Raw genomic sequence first — 14,782 nt, 5'->3', positions numbered from 1 at the left:
TGTCTTATTTGCATAGGCAATGAAGAATAACGAATCTATGAAAGCTTTTAAGAGGGCACAGAAGGTGACTGTTGCCAGAAATATTACTGCCAAGGCGGCTGGGGAGGGGTCCTCCCAAGTGCGAGAGAAGCCATCAGTGCCGAGTTCCCCCGGGGTGAAGAAGGTGATCCCAACACCTCGGGTCCGCTTGGTGGATCCTCACCCTAATTCTGTCGCTCCATCTGCTGCCCCTCCAAGTAAAAAGCAAAAGACGGCTGAGCCCTTCGACCTCAATGCCTCTGATTTCAATGCCATTGAATTTGTGGATCAGCAAATCGGTCCCTATGGTACCCTCTCAATGGACGATGTGTCCATCCTTCATCATTTGGAATTTATGGCTCGAAATCACGTACAGATGGCGTATATGGCGGCTGCTATATACCGGACTGCTCAAAATCTTCCTCTCCATGCTACCAAGACATTTATGGAGGAGGCAAAGCAGGAGTTTGACCGGATGAAGGGGCTGAAGGAGGAGCTTGAATTAAAGGTGACCAAGTTGGAGAAGGATCTAGAGAATGAGAAGGCAAGTTCCCTTTCACTGGCGGCTTCTTTGAGGTTGGCCGAGGACACAACCTTGATGCATAAGGAGAGTTACGTTACGACTTATCGGGAGGTGATGCGCCTGAGGGAGGAGTTGAACAATGCCCGGGAAGATTATTCTGAGCTCCAAGGTCATCTCGTTGGCAGCGTGACTGCTGCTTACGAGAACTTGAAGGAGCAAGTTCGGGTCATTGCTCCCGATGCCGATCTCACCCCTTTCAGCCTGGACAATGTTGTCAGGGATGGCAAGATTGTCCCTGATGACGATGGTGATGATGATGCTGATCCTCCTCCTGTGTCCTCTGCCAAGGTGTCGACTTCTTCTACTCCTCTGGTTGCACCTGATTCGGATTGCCAGGTTTTGAACCGGGAGGATGGAACTATAGATGCCGTGCCTATTCAGACTCGTCCTCCTTCTCCTTGTCCTGATGATGCCAAGAAGGCTCCTGATGCTTGCTGATCTCTTTCTAGATATTTATGTAGTTGGCCCGGCTTGTGGGCTCTTTAAAACTTTGTTTGTTTTGCTGACGGTTTCTAGTTGCTTGTTTTAGCAACTTTATTTTGAGAAACAAAAAGTAGCTCGCTATCTTTAGCAGCTGTTGATGGCCGCCGAGGCTTTATAACTTTGTGGATTATATAAAGGTTTTTGACTTGTTTTCTCTTCTGCTTTCTGAGAATGCTGGAACCTTATAGCTCGACCTCCTTGGATTATTTCGTTTTATTGCTTGTATTTCGGATCCTTTGAGGCTGTGATTGTATAGGTCCAACTTGTTTCTTGATTTTTTGTATTTGTGACCGATTCCTTTGCGTTGGTCCTCTTCTAAGTTATTTTTGTAATCCTCTTTTTTGGACCTTTGTCAGGTCTCTTTCAGGGATTACTTTTATAACTTGTTTTGTAGGAGATCGACTTTGTTAGGTCGATCTCTTTCTAGGTTATTTCTGTAATCCTCTTTTTTGGACCTTTGTCAGGTCTCTTTCAGGGATTACTTTGATAACTTTTTAGTGGTAGGAGTCCGACAAGGTTATGTCGGACTCCTTTAAGTTATTTTTTTGTAGTCCTCTTTCTTGGATCTTTCTCAGATCTCTTTCAGGGACTACTTGTATAACTTTTTAGTGGTAGGAGTCCGACTTAGTTATGTCGGTCTCCTTTAAGTTATTTTTTGTAGTCCTCTTTCTTGGATCTTTGTCAGATCTCTTTTAGGGACTACTTGTATAACTTTTTAGTGGTAGGAGTCCGACTTGGTTATGTCGGTCTCCTTAAAGTTATTTTTTGTACTCCTCTTTCTTGGATCTTTGTCAGATCTCTTTCAGGGACTACTTGTATAACTTTTTAGTGGTAGGAGTCCGACTTGGTTATGTCGGTCTCCTTTAAGTTATTTTTTGTAGTCCTCTTTCTTGGATCTTTGTCAGATCTCTTTTAGGGACTACTTGTATAACTTTTTGTTTTGGGCTGACTTTGTTATGTGAGGCCCTTCTAAGTTAAAGTAATCCTCTTTAATAAGGTTGGCCAGACCTCTTTCCAGGGTTTACTTATAACTTGGGTTGACTTGTTTCGACTTCTTAACGTTCGACCAGTCCTTAAGTTATTATTTTAGCGATCCGTAAGACCTCGTCAGGTTCTTTTTTGGATTGCTTTCGATAACTTCTTACATTATTCTGTGTTCACCTTCGCCGATTTGTAGAAAGTGGTTGGCATCTTTAGATCGTCCTTTGGGTGAATCGCGTTTTCACCTTTATCGGACGATTTGTCTTTATCGTGGTCGTGCAGTGAAATTGTTTTCACTTTCTGCCGACCTGTCGCTTTATAATCGGACGATGAATACTTCAGATTAATGCGTCTTGGATTCTTTGTAGAATATCTAAATAAACTTTATTCAAAGAAAAAATGCAGATATATACATGTGGGAATTTTCTTATCCCTTTAAGTCGGGCATGACCTAGATCTCAACATGGTGCCTCATTAAAAAACCTTTTCAGGAAAAAGAGCACATCCACTTGTGAGATCCGTTGCCTTTTCTAGCTGTAGTACCTTCTTAGGTTGCAGGCGTGCCATGATCTGGGAAGCTCTCGTCCATCGAGTTCGGACAGTCGATAGTAGCCCTTCCCAAGTACTTCTATGACTCGGTAGGGTCCTTTCCAGTTTGCTGCCAGCTTCCCTTCTCCGGGCCGAGTTGTTCCAATGTCATTTCAGATTAAGATGAGATCATTCTCAGTGAAACTTCTTGGTACTACCTTTTGATTATATCTGGAAGCCATTCGACGTTTTAGAGCTTCTTCTCTGATCCGAGCTCTTTCCTGGATTTCAGGTAGTAGGTCGAGTTCTTCCCTCTGAAGTTGGGAGTTTGCTCCCTCATTATAATGGACTACTCTATGCGATCCTTCTTCAATTTCTACTGGAATCATTGCCTCCATTCCGTATGCTAATCGGAAAGGGAATTCCTTTGTGGTGGAATGTGGTGTCGTTCGATATGCCCATAGAACCTGTGGAAGCTCCTCTGCCCAGGCTCCTTTTGCATCTTGCAGTCTTCGTTTTAACCCTGCCAATATGACTTTGTTGGCGGCTTCGGCCTGTCCATTGGCTTGTGGATGTTCGACAGAGGTGTACTGGTGCTTTATATTCAAGTCGGCTACTAATTTTCTGAAGCCTGCATTTGTGAATTGGGTGCCATTGTCTGTGGTTATGGAATATGGGACTCCGAACCTCGTGACAATGTTTCTATATAAGAATTTTCGGCTTCTTTGGGCGGTGGCATTGGCTAGGGGTTCTATCTCGATCCATTTTGTAAAGTAATCTACCCCTACTATGAGGAATTTAACTTGCCCTAATCCCTGGGGAAAGGGACCGAGAAGGTCGAGTCCCCATTTTGCGAACGACCAAGGCGAAGTCACGCTAATGAGTTCTTCTGGCGGGGCGATGTGGAAGTTGGAATGTTTCTGACATGGTGGACATGTCTTTACAAATTCTTAGATTCTTTCTGTAAGGCTGGCCAATAAAACCCTGTCCGAAATATCTTTTTGGCGAGAGCCCGTGCTTCGAGATGATTGCCACAAATGCCGCCGTGTACATCTTCTAACACTTCCCTGGTGTGGGAGGTCAGCACGCATTTTAGTAATGGTACCGAGATCCCTCTTTTGTACAAGATGTTGTTTATGATGGTGTAGTACTGTGCCTCCCTTTTTAGCCTCTTTGCTTCCTTTTCTTCTGTGGGGAGCGTTCCTGTTTTGAGGTAATTGATTATGGGGATCATCCATCCTTGGTCCTGGCCTGTTATGGTTAGGACTTTTTTTGCTTCCGAGATTGATGGGTTCTGTAACATTTCCTGGATGAGGCTTCTATTGTTGCCCCCTGGTTTGGTGCTGGCTAGTTTTGAGAGTGCGTCAGCTCGGGCATTTTGCTCACGGGGTATGTGGCAGATCTTGTATTCCCCGATTTGTCCGAGCTGTTCCTTGGTCTTATCCAAATACTTTTTCATGGTGGGATCTTTGGCTTGGTAGCTCCCTGTTATTTGTGATGTGACCACTTGCGAATCGTTGTAAATGTTAAGTTTTCGAGCTCCTATCTCTTCAGCCAGTTTCAAACCAGCTAGAAATGCTTCGTATTTCGCCTGGTTATTTGAAGCCGGGAATCCGAACTTGAGGGAGAGCTCAACTTGGGTTCCCTGGTTGCTTTCTATTATCACTCCTGCGCCGCTTCCCGTTTTATTTGAAGAACCATCCACAAAGAGATTTCACTCTATGGGAGTTTCCAGGGCATCTGTAAACTCTGCGATAAAGTTGGCCAGGTATTGTGATTTGATGGCCGTCCAAGCTTCATATTGGAGGTCGAACTCTGACAGCTCGACTGCCCATTGTAGAATTCTGCCTCCTAAATCTATTTTCTGCAATATTCCTTTTAAGGGCTGGTTAGTTCGAACTTTAATGGTGTGGGCCTGGAAGTAAGGGCGGAGTCATCGAGATGTTAGAACGAGAGTATAGGCAAATTTTTCTATTTTCTGATAGTTCAGCTCGGATCCCTGTAGTGCTTTGCTAATGAAGTAGACGGGTTGTTGTCCGTTTTCGTCTTCTCTGACCAGTGCCGACGCTACTGCCCTGCTTCCTACTGCGAGATATAATATGAGTGGTTCTCCTTCTCGTGGTCGGGATAGGATAGGTGGCTGTCCTAAGAACTTCTTAAAGTCTTGGAAGGCTTGTTCGCATTCTGTCGTCCATTCGAATTGTTTTCCCTTTCTTAAAGTAGCATAGAAGGGGAGGGATCTTATCGCGGCTCCTGCTAAGAATCAGGATAGGGCAGCCAATCTCCCGTTGAGTTGCTGTACTTCTTTGATGCAGGTTGGGCTCTTCATGTTAAGTATGGCCTGGCATTTATCTGGATTTGCTTTAATTCCTCGTTGTGTGAGCATAAAACCTAAGAATTTTCCTGCTTCTACTGCAAAGGTGCATTTTGCTGGATTGAGTCGCATATCATGCTTCCTAATGGTGTCGAACACTTGGGCTAGGTCGGACAATAATGTCTCTTCACTTTGTGTTTTAATTAGCATGTCGTCCACGTAGACTTTCATGATCTTTCCGATGTGATCCAAGAAGACTTTATTCATTAGCCTTTGGTAAGTAGCTCCTGCGTTCTTGAGACCGAAAGGCATCACGATGTAGCAATAGTTTGCTTTCGGTGTTAGGAACGAGGTTTTTTCTTGATCTGGTGGATACATGGGGATTTGATTGTACCCCGAGTATGCGTCCATAAACGAGAGATATTTGTATCCGGAGGAAGCATCTACTAGAGCGTCAATACTTGGGAGTGGGTATGGATCTTTTGGACAAGCCTTGTTGAGATCGGTGTAATCGGTGCACATTCGCTACTTCCCATTTGATTTTTTCACCATGACAACGTTGGCTAGCCATAGCGGGTATTTGACTTCTCTTATGAATCCGGCTTCCAATAGTGCCTGTACTTGCTCGTCCACAGCTTGGGATCGCTCTGGCCCAAGTTTTCTTCGTCTCTGCTGCACCGGTCGAGATCCTGGATACACTGCCAATTTATGGCACATTAGCTTAGGGTCTATGCCTGGCTTGTCTGCGGCTTTCCACGCGAAGAGATCAACGTTATCTCGCAAGAATTGTATTAGTAATTCTTTTAAATCTCCTTTTAGGATTGTGCCGATATTGGTTATTTTTTCTGAGGTGTCCCCGATCTGAATCTTTTCTATCTCACCTTCTGGCTGGGTACGAAGTTCTTCTCGTCGGTGAACTCCGCCCAGCTCGATTGTGTGGAACTCTTCTCCTTTGCCTCTAAGGTTTAGGCTTTCGTTATAACAGCGCCGTGCCGTCTTCTGGTCTGCTTTTATCATGGCTATCCCTTTTGGGGTTGGGAACTTCATACATAGGTATGGGGTCGAGACTATTGTGCCGAGTTGGTTGAGTGTTGTCTGTCCTATGAGAGCGTTGTAAGCTGAACTTACATCGACTACGATGTATTCTATTTTGAGGGTCCTGGATTGGTCCCCTTTTTCGAAGGTTGTATGTAGTGGTATGTATCCGAGTGGTCGAACCGGGGTATCTCCTAGCCCAAACAGGCTGTTTGGATATGCTTTAAGTTCTTTTTCTTCCAAGCCGAGATTATCAAAGGCTGTTTTGAATAAGATGTCGGCAGAACTCCCTTGGTCTATTAAGGTGCAGTGTAAGTTGGCGTTTGCCAATATGATGGTGATAACCATGGGATCATCGTGTCCTGTGATGATGCCGGATGCGTCCTCTTTAGTGAATGTAATTGCCGGAATGTTGAGTGCTTTCTCCTCTCCTTCGACATGATATACTTCTTTGAGATATCTTTTACGAGAGGATTTGGAGATCCCACCTGCTGTGAATCCACCGTGTATTATATGGACATGTCTTTCTGGTGTCTGAGGTGATCGTTATGTTCGTTCGGTATCTTTATCCCTTCGTCTCTTTCTTTGATCATCATCTCGGGTGGCCAGAAATCGATCTAATTTTTCTTCTCTCACCAATTTTTCTATGATATTTTTTAAGTCGAAGAATTCGTTTGTGGAGTGTCCTCGGACTCGATGGTATTCACAATATTCCTTCCGGTTTCCTCCTCCCCTTTTGCCTTTGAGTGGCCGTGCTGGGGGGATTTTTTCTGTATGGCAGACTTCTTTGACTTTTTCCCCTTGTCGATCTTCTTTTCTCTTGGATTCCTTGTCTCTGTCTCGGCAGGAGGCCCCTGCTTTTGAGGTTTCTCTTAACCGAGCGTTTTCTTCCATGTTGATGTATTTTTCCGCTCGTTCCTGTACTTCGTCTAAGGTGGTCGGGTACTTTTTTGAGATAGATTGGCTGAAAGGTCCCTCTCGTAGGCCATTAATGAGTCCCATAATGGTGGCCTCCGTTGGTAAACTTTGTATGTCCATGCATGTTTTGTTGAATCTCTCCATGTAGTTGCGGAGGCTCTCCCGATCTCCTTGTTTGATCCCTAGTAAACTGGGGGCGTGCTTGGCTTTATATTTCTAAATGGAGAATCTGGCTAGAAATTTTTTATCTAGGTCATCAAAGCTTGAGATGGACTTCGGGGGTAGGTTGTCGAACCATCGGATCGCTGTCTTTGTGAGGGTTGTTGGAAAAGCTTTGCAGCGAACAACATCTGGGGCGTCAGTGAGGTACATTCTACTTCTGAAGTTGCTGAGGTGGTGGTTGGGATCCGTGGTGCCATCATACAAGGTCATATCCAGTAGTTTGAAGTCTTTTGGAATTTTGGTTTTCATGATTTTCCTGGTGAACGGGTCTTGCTCTTTGCGTGAATTTTCCTCGAGATTAGCCCGTAGGGCTTTTGATTTGAGATCGGCTTCCAATTGTTGTATTTTTTCTTCCAACTCCCAACGTCGCCGCACCTCTCTTTGGAGATCTCTTCCAATTTCCCGTTGTTGTTGGGTTTCTTTTTCCAGTTGTTTTAGGTGATCCAGGAGCGCTTCTATTGCCCCTGAATTTGGTGAGTCTTTGTCTTTGTTGGTTTCCGGAGTGTTTTGTAGCGTGACATCCCCGTTTTTGTGTGGTGTCCGATCCTCCAGACCTGAATCGTGGTCGTTGTCATGGTCGTCCGCCATGGTGATGGGATGACTTCCAGGTTCCCCGGCAACGGCGCCAATGTTCCGAGGGTTACCTGAAACTGTAGGTCGATCTCGGACGAGATCTTCTGTGCTGATCGGAACCGATCTGTCTGGCTGGTGAATAGCGGCCGGAGCTAGTGCGTCCGACTTGTTGGACTGAATGTGCTGCTGATCCTTTGTTACCGAAGGGTGGGGGGTACCTGCAAGGGACTCCGATGCTTAAGTTAGTAAGGGTATTAAGCAGGTTTATGTAGAATCAGAGTATGAGTTATACCTAGGTGCTCCAGTGTATTTATAATGATGAAATGTGACCTTTTGGATAAGATAAGTTAGTTATCTTATCTTATCTTTATCTTTGAGCTGAGGTCAGCGTATCTTCAATAGAACCGCCTTTATCTCTATAGGCTTGGGTTGCCCTTGGATTTGGGTCGTGTTCTGTTTGGACCCTTTACTGGGCTCTCCTGTCGATTTGGCCGAGCTCTTTGAGAAGAGGTCGGCTAGTCGGACCTAAGGAGGTCGGTCGCTTTATCTCCAATCATCCCGGGTCGGATAGCTCGACCCAGGGTATGAACAGAACTCATCCTTGAAGAACTCAAAAGAATTAGAGAAGAAGATATACTCACTAGGATAGAACTCCTCCTTGAAAAAATAATGAAGACAGTCGAAGAGGAGAAAATAGCAGAAAGGGACCATGAAGAAAAATTGAGACAGAATGCACAACTCTATTCTGAAGAACAATTCATTGAAGAGCTGAAATCACAAAGAGAGACCACTTCACTCTCCCCAAAAAAAGAGGAGTGCATTCAACGGTCAAGAACAAGGGAGGAAGTCAATCAAGGGAACCCACACTCCAATAAAACAGAGAGTTGCATAAAGGGTGAGTTCATTGAACCACCAATTCAAGAAGCACTTGATGAAGAGGATGCTCCAACCATCATACAACACCCAAGTCCTGAAATCAAGGTGGTGAAGGCAATCAACATGAGCACTAAAAAAAGGATGGTGACCAAGAAAAGAAAGACAATATTCATGAAGAAGAAAAGGTCAATCAAAAGCCATCCCATCCCTACCCTAACAAGCAAGTCTACTCAAGCTAACAATAAAAGAAAGCTTGCTGGGGAGAGGCACTCTAAGCAAGGGGCATTAACTGGCTCCTCTTTCATCTTGAGGTCATTCCTCTTAACAAACTAGAAGAAGAGGAAGAAAGTCATGAACAACATGTCAAGCTAATGACATTAAAAGAGCGCTTGTTGGGAGGCAACCCAACCGTAGGTAACATTTCCTTGCTTTGCTTAGTTTACTTTCAATAATTTGGCATATGATTGCATTCTAAGTTTGGTGTTGCCATGCAACAATTTGATTTTCAATCTTCACTGGTTGCATTCCGTGGCATTAACTTTGAAGAAGGAGAGCATGGAACGTTAGTGGAAAAGGTGAACGCCACTAACGTTTGCGAAGCAAAGAAGGCCTACGTTATCTTCCACGTTAACTACATTAACGTGGAAGTTAACGTGGAAGGAAAGGGGTATATGCCAACGTTAGTGGAAAAAGTGAGTGCCACTAACGTTGGCGAAGCAAAAAGACCCACGTTAACAGCCACGTTAACTAAGTTAACGTGGTAGTTAACGTGGAAGGAAAGGGAGATGCCAACGTTAGTGGAAAAAGTGAGTGCCACTAACGTTGGTGAGGCAAAAAAAGACCCACGTTAACTTCTACGTTAACTAAGTTAACGTGGAAGTTAACGTAGGCAAAAGTCCCCCTTGGCAGCCTGACCATGCCTTCTTCAAACACGCATAACTTGAGCCACAAAGCTCCAAATGAGGTGATTTCAGTGGAGTTGGAAAGTAGAATTCTAGAGCTTTCCAAGCATATATGGTACTACATGATTGACACTAAATTTAAGGGAGAAAACCTGCCCCGAAAGTGCAAAGATGAACATGGTATCAACCTGTAGTAAGGCCAACTGACCTCTTCACCTTCCAAGAAGTGTAACTCGAGTTGTCGAGCTCCAAATGATGTGCTTCCAAATGCGTTGGAAAGTAGACATCCAGAGCTTTCCAACAATATATAATAGTATGGAGTGGACATTGATTTTGAGCTCCAAAACCTGAAAATATTAAGCCCCTAGTTGCTAGCGTTATCGGGACTCACGTTTTCCATTAACACTAGCGACTATGCTAGCGACCATGTCCACTTCAAAGGATCATAACTTGAGTTATAGAGATCCAATTGAGATAATTCTTGTTGCGTTAGAAAGCTGACATTCAGAGCTTTCCAACGATATATAATACTCTATAGTGGGCATGAAATTGGAGCACAAACAAGAGGCATCTTTTAAGCCCCAAAAACACCAACTGGGCAGCAAGTGCAACGTTAGCCACAATAACTTTAGCACTAACGCCACACTTGTAGTGTTAGTGTGGCTAACTTCAGCACTAACTTTAGCACCTGGACCTCAACTTGATTCACTTCTCTTTCAAGGACCACCCAACCTCAACCAAGCAAGCCCACAAGTGTCAACCAATCAAGGCCACAAGAAGCATCTAGAATAGGAATTTTCATTTAATTGTAATTTGCTTTTAATTTCATTTTGTAATTTAGGAGAGCCTATATAAAGGCCTTAGTTTTTACTTTGAAAAGGGGGGGACTGGACTGAGGCTGGAACATAGAAATTGGGGATTGGAAGAGGGGTCTTCGGACTCCCTCCCCTCACACACTTTTCCTTCTCTTTCTTTTCTTTGTACTTTTCATTTATGAATTTGGAAGTTTCAATGTTAGTTTTTATCTTCATCTTTACTTTTCTGCACTTTCTTCTTTTCTATTTTGGTAGAGCAATGATCAACTAACTCTTTTCATTGGGTTAGAGAGCTCTATTGTGATTCAATGGATCAATTGTAGTTCTTATTCTTCTTCTTCTTTCTTTTCTCTTGATTTTACTAGAAAGCTTTCAATCTTCATCTAATTGGGTAGTTATCTTGGAAAAGAAACTATTCATATTTGGATCTCTTCGGAACCTTGGAAGAGGAATGAAGAGATCATGCTAGAAATGCTTTCTCATGCTGGACCAAATTGGGTTTGGATGGATATGTGACTATAATCCTACCAATACTTGATTCGGGAATGCATGTGGTATAATCAGTGACCATACTTCATCTCTTCTCATGAGCAATTAAATCAAGAAATTGGGCAATTGTTCAAGCTTAGAGAGATTGGATTGCTAAGGAATTGGGATCCAATCACTTAAGATTGCCAAGGAGATCAATGAATGCATTGATTGAGGAAGAGATGAGAATGAACTTGATCTGGAGGATTGCAATATCTCTTGATCCCAATGTTCATTTTATTTTTATTTCTTACATTTACTTTTCTTGCCATTTTACTCTTCTGCACTTTATAGCTTTTCTTTACTTTTATGCCATTTACATTTCCTTGTTACTTATCACTCCAATATGATTCGTCTAACTAGGATAATCAATTAATCATTGTTTGCTTAATCCGTTAATCTCTGTGGGATTCAACCTCACTCTATTGTGAGTTATTACTTGACGACAATTCGGTACACTTGCCGAAAGGAAAGTTGTTGAGAGACAAGTTTCCACGCATCAAATCCCAAAAGACTTTAAACTCCCGGATATGGCCTTATAAGATGGCACGGCAGATCCCAGCCACCACCTCAGTAATTTCAAAAGTCGAATGTACCTCACTGACGCCTCAGACGCAATCCGCTGCAAAGCATTCCCAACTACCTTAACAAAAACGGCGATTAAGTGGTTCGACAATCTAACCCCCAGGACCATCTCAAGCTTCGACGACCTAGCCAAGAAGTTTCTAGCCAAATTCTCTATCCAGAAAGACAAAACCAAGCACGTCCCAAATCTATTAGGAATCAAACAAGGAGATCGAGAAAGTCTCTGCAGCTACATGGAAAGATTCAACAAGGCATGTCTAGACATACAAAGTCTACCCACGAAAGCGGCCATCATGGGCCTCATCAATGGCCTACGAGATGGGACTTTTAGCCAATCCATATCAAAAAAGCATCCCACATCTCTAAATGAGGTACAAGAACAAGCAGAGAAGTATATCAACATGGAGGAAAATGCTCGACTAAGAGAGACCCCAAAATCCAGATTCTCCTACTCCTCCCAAAATAAGGACAAAGAATCCAATAAAAAAGGAGATCGACATGGGGAAAAGATAAAAAAATACCACAATTATACCCTTCTTCACGTATCCTTTGTGGATGTGTATAGAAAAGTATGCCATACTGAAAAGATACCCCCAACTCGACCACATAAAAGCAAAAAAAGGAAAAGGAAATCGGGCAGAATATTGTGAATATCACCGAATCTACGGACATTCCACCAACAAATATTTTAACTTAAAAAATATCATAGAGAAACTGGTCAGAGAAGGAAAGTTAGATTGGTATTTGGCAAGCCGAGCAGACGATCCTAGAAAAAGAAGAAGGGACGAAGATGTCGGACAGGTAGAACGACCACCCCGTACACCCGAGAGACACGTCCACATGATACACGGAAGATTTGTGGGAGGCAGAATCTCCAAATCATCTCGCAAAAGATATTTGAAAGAAGTATATCATGTTGAGGGAAGAGAGGAAACACCCGACATCCCCACAATTACTTTTACCAAAGAGGATGCTTCTGGCATCATCCCAGGACACGACGATCCTATGGTCATCACTATCGTATTGGCAAATGCAAATCTCCATCGCACACTGATAGACCAAGAAAGCTCCGCCGACATATTATTAAAAACTGCCTTCAACAAACTCGGCCTAGAAGAAAAAGAACTCAGAGCATATCCGAACAGCCTATTTGAACTGGGAGACACCTCAGTTCAACCACTTGGATACGTCTCACTACACACGACCTTTGGAAAAGGAAACCAGTCAAGAACACTGAAAATAGACTACATTGTGGTCGACGTAAGCTCAGCCTACAATGCCTTAATAGGTCGGACAACATTGAAGTTCCCAACAGCAGAAGGAATAGCTACAATAAAAGTAGACCAGAAGATGGCGCGCTGCTGCTACAACGAGAGTTTAAGTCTCAGAGGCAGAGGAGAAGAATTCCACACCATCAAACTCAGTGGAGCTCAGAGCCGGGAAGAACTCCATCCACAACCCGAAGGTGAAGTAGAAAAAGTCCAGATCGGAGATATCCCGGACCAAACAACCAATATCGGTACAATCCTAAAAGGAGACATAAAAGAATCACTCGTACAGTTCTTGCGAGATAATGTCAACCTCTTTGCATGGAAGGCTGCAGACATGCCATGCATAGACTCCAAGTTAATGTGCCACAAGCTAGCAGTCTACCCAGGATCCCGACCAGTACAATAGAAACGTAGAAAGCTCGGACCAGAACGATCTCAAGCTGTGAAAGAACAGGTACAAGCCCTACTGGAGGCAGCATTCATAAGAGAAGTCATGTACCCACTATGGCTAGCCAACATTGTCTTGGTGAAAAAATCGAATGGAAAGTGGCAGATGTGCACCGACTATACTGATCTCAACAAAGCCTACCCAAAAGATCCTTATCCACTCCCAAGTATCGACGCTCTAGTAGATGCCTCCTTTGGGTATAAATACCTCTCATTCATGGACACATATTCGGGATACAATCAAATTCTGATGTATCCGCCCGACCAAGAAAAAACCTCGTTCTTAACCCCAAAAGCAAACTACTGCTACATCAACATGCCTTTTGGACTAAAAAACGTAGGACCTACCTATCAGAGAATAATGAATAAGATCTTCACGGATCACAACGGAAAAATCATGGAAGTATATGTGGACGACATGTTAATAAAGACACAAAGTGAAAAGACGCTGCTGTCCGACCTCACCCAAGTATTCAACACTATAAGAAGGCATGGCATGCGACTTAATCCTGCAAAATGCACCTTTGCAGTAGAAGCTGGCAAGTTCTTGGGTTTTATGCTCACACAAAGAGGAATCGAGGCAAATCTAGATAAATGCCGGGCCATACTCGACATGAAGAGCCCGAATTGTGTCAAGGAAGTACAACAACTCAATGGAAGGTTGGCAGCCTTGTCCAGATTTCTGGCTGGAACAGCAATAAGATCTATCCCCTTCTATGCCACTCTAAGGAAGGGAAAGAGGTTTGAATGGACAACGGAGTGCGAGCAGGCCTTCCAAGATTTCAAAAGATTCCTGGGATAGCCACCTATCTTAGCTCGGCCTCAGAAAGGAGAACCACTTATATTATATCTCGCAGTAGGAAGTCGGGCAGTAGCCTCAACACTAGTCTGAGAAGACGATAGTGGGCAACAACCTGTGTACTTCATCAGCAAAGCATTACAAGGATCCGAGCTGAACTACCAAAAAATAGAAAAATTTGCCTATACTCTCATACTAACATCTCGACGACTTCGCCCGTATTTCCAAGCCCACACCATCTGGGTTCGGACCAACCAGGCCATAAAAAGCATTTTACAAAAAACAGACTTAGCAGGAAGAATCTTGCAATGGGCAGTCGAGTTGACCGAATTCGACCTTTAGTATAAAGCTCGGACAGCCATCAAATCACAGTATCTGGCCGACTTCATTGTAGAATTTACAGACACCCCAGAAATCCCTACAAAATGGAATCTCTAGGTATATGGTTCCTCAAACAAAACCAGAAGTGGCGCAGGCGTGATAATAGAAAGCAATCAGGGAACCCAAATCAAACTTTCCCTTAAATTCGGGTTCCGTGCTTCAAACAACCAGGCTGAATATGAGGCATTACTAACTGGTTTGAAGCTGGCTAAGGAGGTTGGAGCTCAAAAGCTTATCATATTCAGCGACTCACAAGTAGTCACCTCACAAATAACAGGGAACTATCAAGCCAAGGATCCTACCATGAAAAAGTACTTGGACAAAATCAGGGAACAACTCGGACAACTCGGGGAATATGAGGTCCGCCACATACCCCGAGAATAGAATGCATGAGCTGATGCACTCTCAAAACTAGCCAGCACCAAACAAGGGGGTAAAAATAGAAGCCTCATCCAAGAAATGCTACCGAGCCCGTCAATCTCGGAAGAAGAAAAAGTCCTAGCCATAACAGGTCAGGATTAGG

The sequence above is a fragment of the Arachis stenosperma genome, chromosome 9 (assembly GCF_014773155.1).
Source record: "Arachis stenosperma cultivar V10309 chromosome 9, arast.V10309.gnm1.PFL2, whole genome shotgun sequence".
Classification (NCBI taxonomy): domain Eukaryota; kingdom Viridiplantae; phylum Streptophyta; class Magnoliopsida; order Fabales; family Fabaceae; genus Arachis; species Arachis stenosperma.
Note: the sequence above shows the minus strand (reverse complement) of the source record.